Source organism: Vulpes lagopus, chromosome 1, assembly GCF_018345385.1.
Source record: "Vulpes lagopus strain Blue_001 chromosome 1, ASM1834538v1, whole genome shotgun sequence".
In the NCBI taxonomy this organism is placed as follows: Eukaryota; Metazoa; Chordata; class Mammalia; order Carnivora; family Canidae; genus Vulpes; species Vulpes lagopus.
In genome coordinates, this window is record NC_054824.1 from 72,505,847 (window position 1) to 72,512,182 (window position 6,336).

At 47.1% G+C, this 6,336-nt stretch overlaps 1 pseudogene; it reads right to left on the reverse strand.

Moving 5' to 3' along the window:
• Positions 1-4,467: 4,467 nt before the first annotated feature.
• LOC121473605 lies at positions 4,468-5,714 on the reverse strand (annotated as a pseudogene).
• Positions 5,715-6,336: the final 622 nt, after the last annotated feature.

Below are 6,336 nucleotides of genomic sequence, written 5' to 3' on the forward strand. Positions count from 1 at the left end.
CCCACCGACTGAGCCACCCAGGTGCCCCAAGGTTGATTTTAAATGCAGAAAAATTATCTTTTTTAAAGATTTTATTTATTTATTCATGAGAGACACAGAGAGAGTGAGAGAGAGGCAGAGACACGGCAGAGGGAGAAGGAGGCTCCATGCAGGGAGCCCGATGTAGGACTCTCCTGGGACTCTGGGATCATGCCCTGGGCTGAAGGCAGGCATTCAACCACTGAGACACCCAGGTGTCTCTTAAATGCAGAAAAATTAAACCCCAAAATTGTTTATGTCAGTATTTTTCAGGTTTTGTTACTACAGCTGAATGCCACCCCCCAGCTGATAATGATCCTAAAAGAAGACTGTCTTGGGCATGCTCAGTAACAATTCCTCAGCTCTTGTCCATATGAAAAGGTTGTTAGCCAGATGACACACAAAGCGCAAGACAAATAATAGACTGCCAATAAGATAACTACTCCCATCTATGAACATAAACAAAACACTGCTGCAAAAATACAATGATTTTTCCCAGAATTTTTCTGTATATTGAAAGTTTCAGTTGTGGCCCTGAAGTTACTTAACCTTTCTGTGTTGCATTAAATACTAATGTCCATGTGAACAAAAGGTGGGAGGAGGATATACTACAGAAAAAAAGGGAGTGAAGGAGAGAAATGGGGAAGAGAAGCATGAGTGTTTAAATAAGAGGTTCCAGATTTCACAGCCTGCAGATCAAAGCAGGAAATGCAAGTGATAAAGCTCTCAGGGGTGAGGAAAAAACAAGGCTCTTGCTGTCTCTTTGTTCTCTCACTTTTAAGATGTGGTAAGGAACTGAAATTTTTCTGCTAAAGGAGAAAAAGCTGCTCAAGCTAATGACATTTTCCGTCAGTGTCCAGGAAGTCAGGGGACACCAAGTAGACTGGTGACCTGACATGGCCAGTTACCACCCAGTTCCATCAATTGTTATCAGCAATAAATGTGGGCCTCATGCTAGATAGTCTCAATTTTTAAAAGCTGGAAGTCTGTATTTTTTGGGTGAAATCTTCTACTTTTTAATGTTGGGAATGAATTCAATATTTTTGGTACACATTTTGGTAAAATTCTGTTAGCAAATTATGTTTCTGCAGTTATCAGGCATCAGGTTGTGAGTTTGTGCCCTCCAAAATGCTGAATGGATGTGCTAAAAAGCAGTTGCAATGGAAAGTGGGAGAAAGGCAAGGAGCTGATAGCAGGTATGGTGAGGGGATGGGAAAGAAGGGCAAAATGGAAGAAAAGATGGTGGGATGGAAAGATAAAAAACATAGGTAAAAAGAAAAAAAATGTTGAAGAATGAGAGCAAGAAGAGACTGGGAGGGAGTGAGGAAGGGAGAAAGAAGGTACCAAAGGTGGGAGAAGAATGTGTGAAAGGGGAGGAGATTAGGGGGGCTGCTATAGGCAGGGGTGGGGGGTTGGAATCTCTCCACAGAGACACAGGAATATGCCCACACCACAGGGAGAAGGACTTGGTGAAAGGGAAGCCCAGTTTCCCAGCCTCTGGCCATCACTTTCTTTTGATAGTCAAATTGAAAGAGGACTACAACTACTTCATTTTGACTTCAGACTTAAGTTCTCCTTTCCAGTGTCTCTCTTAACTCAGACGGCAGACCTGGGGGGTGGAGGGGGAAGCTGTGGATTGGAACTGCCTCCTCAAGCTGCAGCGCTGCTCTGAGCTGGCAAGGCCCCATGTGATTGGCCCTAAGGCAATGGGGCGCCTGACCTGTGCTGCCTGCCTGCCCATACCTACCAGCCTTCGTTCCGTGGTTTCCCTGTATAAACCTAGAGCCTTTCTCAGCACCTTGGAAACAATCTTTTCAATGTTAATCACGCTACTGCCTTCAGATGTTGGCCTCACGGCAATGAATTCCTCTCTTGTTTCACCACCACTCAGGTCTCTCTGCCTTTGGATTTTGTCAGTGGCAAGCAGCTGAACCTTGTCTGTTTGGGACCCTCGGAACTAGGTGCTCTTGCACCCATGAGCCCCAGTAACAAAATAACTCAGACCCCCACTTTTCTACAGCCGTAGAAAGTTTAGGACCGTGGCCCAGGAAGTGCTACCTGGGTCAGTCAATACCGCCAGTTAATACCCAAGGTCAGTATCACCCCTGGCCTCTTCCTCTCATCACTTCCTGCAGGCATCCAGCCTCTTCAGCCCCTCATTTCCTTTGTAAACTAACACTGGGCTGAGTCAGCTCAGCTTCAGCAGAGGCTTGAACCACGGAGGGGCCCGTTAAGAAGGACGATTGATGGGACGCCTGGGTGGCTCAGGGGTCACTGTTAGGTTTTTTAGTAACTAAATGGAAATGAGACCGCCAAGGGTCCAAGAACAGATTTTATTGCAGGCACCGTGGGGCGAGGTTCCACGACGCAGGGGGGAAAGAGTGAGTCGGAAGCCGCGCCCAGACAAGGTGGCGGGGTGGGGGGGTTCACAGAACGTCGTAGGGCAGAACAGAACGCTTTCCTGTTGGTCGGCTCACATGCCAGGGGAGGATTGCGATTCGGCCAGCCACAGGTGACTTCCTCCCCTGGGGTTCCAAGGGCACTGGGTCCGGTTGGGGAAGTCCGAAGGGGAGGTGAGGGTCTGCGTCAGGCTGTCAGCAGGTCATTGGTCCATTGGCGTCCCAAGTGGAGGCGGTGACAGGAACCTCAGCCATTTGGGGTATCCGTCATCTTGAGGAGTTTCCCTTCCCGCCTGGCCCGAACAGTTAAGCCCCTGTCTTTGGCTCAGGGCGTGATCCCAGACCTGGGATCGAATCCCACATCCGGCTCCCTGCAGGGAGCCTGCTTCTCCCTCTGCCTGTGTCTCTGCCTCTCTCTGTCAGTCTCTCATGAATGAATAAATAAATAAAACCTGAAAAAAAAAAAAAAAAAAGAAGGAAGATTGATCACAGGACACCTGGGTGGTTCAGTTGGTTAAGCATCTGTCTTCAGCTCAGGTTATGATCCTGGAGTCCTGGGATCAAGCAGGGGCTCCCTGCTCAGTGAAGAGTCTGCTCCTCCCTCTGCCTCCCGCCCCACTTGTTCTCTCAAGTAAATAAATAAAAAATATTTTAAAAGAAGGGGAATTACAGGGGCACCTGGGAGTCTTAATTTTGGCTCAGGTCATGATCTCAGAGTCATGGGATCAAGTATCGGGCTCCACACTCAGTATGGAGTCTGCTTAAGATTCTCTCCCTCTCTCTTCCCCTTCTCACCACCCTTTATGCAAATACTCTCTCTCTCAAAAAAAGGGGGAAAAAGGTGGGAGGGGGGGTTACAGCCCAGAACAGGGACATAGTAGAACTCCAGATCAAAGGTGACTGTTCCTAAAATGATTTCTGACTCAGGGGACCCATTCTGGACATTTTTTACCTCTCTGCTCAAGGAAGACACCCTTTCTTTTCATTGTGCTCAGCAATGGAACACCTCTTTGATTAGCCTCTCAGTTCAAACTCTGCCTTAATTTCATGAAATTAAAGAATACATTACAGAGTTTTGTCTTACAAAAAAGCAAATAAATGATTCCATCATACCCTAAAGCAATAACGAATGAAGGAAGGACAGGAAGAAGGAAGGAAGGAAGGAAGGAAGGAAGGAAGGAAGGAAGGAAGGGAGGAAGGGAGGGAGGGAGGAAGGGAGGGAGGGAGAAGACGGAAGGAAGGAAGGAAGGAAGGAAGGAAGGAAGGAAGGAAGATGGGAGGGAGGAAAAGAAAGGCGGACGCTAGGAAAAGAAAAAGGAAAGGAAAAGAAGAATAGCCTGCTGGTAGGAGTTGCAGTACTAGAGCAGAATGAAGAGACAGAAGAGAGAGGCAGAGAAGGCAGAGCGGGTTTGGAGCTGATATGGAGGTAGGGCTGCTGGTCAGGCCCCAGAAGGGCTGTGAATCAGGCAAGTTACTGTCATCATCCTCAAGGAAAGAGCAGTTTCCTCCTGTCTGCCAGGCGACAATGTCCCATTAGCACTCCAACTCTCCTCAAGGCCTATACAGATCATTTCTTTGTTTGTTTGTTCAAGGTTTTATTTATTTATTCATGAGACACAGAGAGAGAGAGAGAGAGAGAGAGGCAGAGAGGCAGGCCGAGGGAGAAGCAGGCTCCATGCAGGGAGCCCACCATGGGACCTGATCCCAGGACCCCAGGATCACGCCCTGAGCGGAAGGCAGACACTCAACCACTGAGCCACCTAGGTGCCCCAGAACATTTCTTTCTTTTTTTTCTTTTTTTAAAGATTTATTTATTTGAGAGAGAGCATGTGCAGGTAGCATGAGCAGGAGGGGCAGAGAGAAAGGGAGAAAGAATCCCAAGCATACTTTGAGCTGAGCCCAGAGCCTGATGTAGGGCTCGATCTCATGATCCTGAGATCCCCACCTGAGCTGAAACCAGGAGTCGGATGCTCAACCAACTGTGCCACCCAGGTACCCCTCTTTTTTTTTTTAATGGATCTATTATTTAATTAGGTTCTTTGTAAGAAATTTAGAACAGCAATTTGTGAGGATAAACTCCATTTATAAGAGGAAACAGAGCAGAGAGAGCTGTGAAGCTGAGGAACAGCTATGATTTTTGGCAGAATTCATTGTCCATGGCTTTCTGATCAGTCTTGTGCTGCTCTAATTTCATATTTCTCTTTTTCTGTGAAGAACTTGCCTTCCTAGTGTCTGGATTTATACTGCTTCTTCTTCTTGAAGCAAGCATCCACGAGATGTTTTGGTGGAGGTGGCAATGGCAAATTTCTGGTGTGTTCTACGCAGAGGATTGAGGGCCAGAAGCCTGGTCACAAGTAGCAAGCCACTGCTCAGCTGCTTTAGGAAAACCACCCTCTTGCCTCTGTGGTGCCCACTGAGGATGATAAAAGGGTTCCGGGAGTGACATTAGCTGGCAGGTTTTTCACAAGCTGACTGAAAGGTTTTCTTTTTTTCTTTTTTAAGATTTATTTTTTATTTTTATTCATGAGAGGCACAGAATGAGAGAGAGAGAGGCAGAGACACAGGCAGAGGGAGAAGCAGGCTCCATGCAGGGAGCCCGACATGGGACTCGATCCCAGGTCTCCAGGATCAGGCCCTGAGCTGAAGGCGGCGCTAAACTGCTGAGCCACCCGGGCTGCCCAGGTTTTCTTTTTTGCTGAAGCTCAACAGTGCTTTGTTTTGTTTTGTTTTATTTTGTTTTGTTTTTTAAAGATTTTATTTATTTATTCACGAGAGACACACAGAGAGAGGCAGAGACACAGGCAGAGAGAGAAGCAGGCTCCCTGCAGGGAGCTGGGGGTTAAGCCCTGAGCCTAAGGCAGACGCTAAACTACCCAGCCACCCGGGCTGCCCACCCCCCCCCACCCACCCCGCCTTTTAAAGATTTTATTTATTTATTCATGAGAGACACAGAGAGAGAGAGAGAGAGAGAGGGGCAGAGACACAGGCAGAGGGAGGAGCTCAACAGTCACCACTAACTGGTTTTTTGACTGTAGCAAGAACCTTCTCCTTTTTCCTTTCAACCCTGGATTTAGCTGCTAAATACTTCCTCTTGTACATAGCCCTTCTGGAATACTCACTCGATGGGGAATACCTGCCAATTCCTCTGACTAAGACAGGGTATCAGCTACAGTAGGGCTTCCCCTTCTTTGTCATTTTAGCCTTGAGGTCACCCTTCTTAACCTTGCCACCAGCATCAGCCTTCTTGACTTCAGGTTTCTTCTTAGTATCCAGCTCCTCCACTTTTTTACCCACCATCTTGCAAGATGGAAAAGAGCCATATCCTATTTTCCTTACTCATCTGTGTAGTCTCAGAGAAAATACCTCCCTGAAGGTAACTTGGGTGTTTCTCTGTTCTTTGAGACCTCAAGGAGCTGCATACCTTTTTCACCTTAGCTTCTTTGTAGAATAGTCAGGGTTTGTGTTTGTGTGTTTTGTTTCCCAGTTGAAATGACAGTTGAGGATATTTGAATATGGAATAAAAATGTTCAAAATTTGAAGGATGGAAGAAGAGGTCTATATTCTGCTGTTCACTCCTGGTCCCAGTCCAGGTCATTTCCTCATGATCAAGCTGGTAAAAAAATGAAATCCTGCTTGACCTGCAAGTGATATTTTTTTCTGTGCTCCTAAACAACAGCAACATAGGCCCCTCCCAGCCACCAGCACCCTCAGGCCCTACCATCTTACCTCCTCTACTCCCGCCCCTTCTTCTCCAATACATATTCCTTTTCCCCCTCCTTTTTCATCTATTCAATCATCCAGTAGATATGTAATGAATATCTGCAATGTGCCAGACACTGTGCTGGCCACAGAATAAAAGATGGCCAGCATGTGGGCCCTCCCAACCACAGAGCCTTACAGCCCAACACGAGGCCTACAG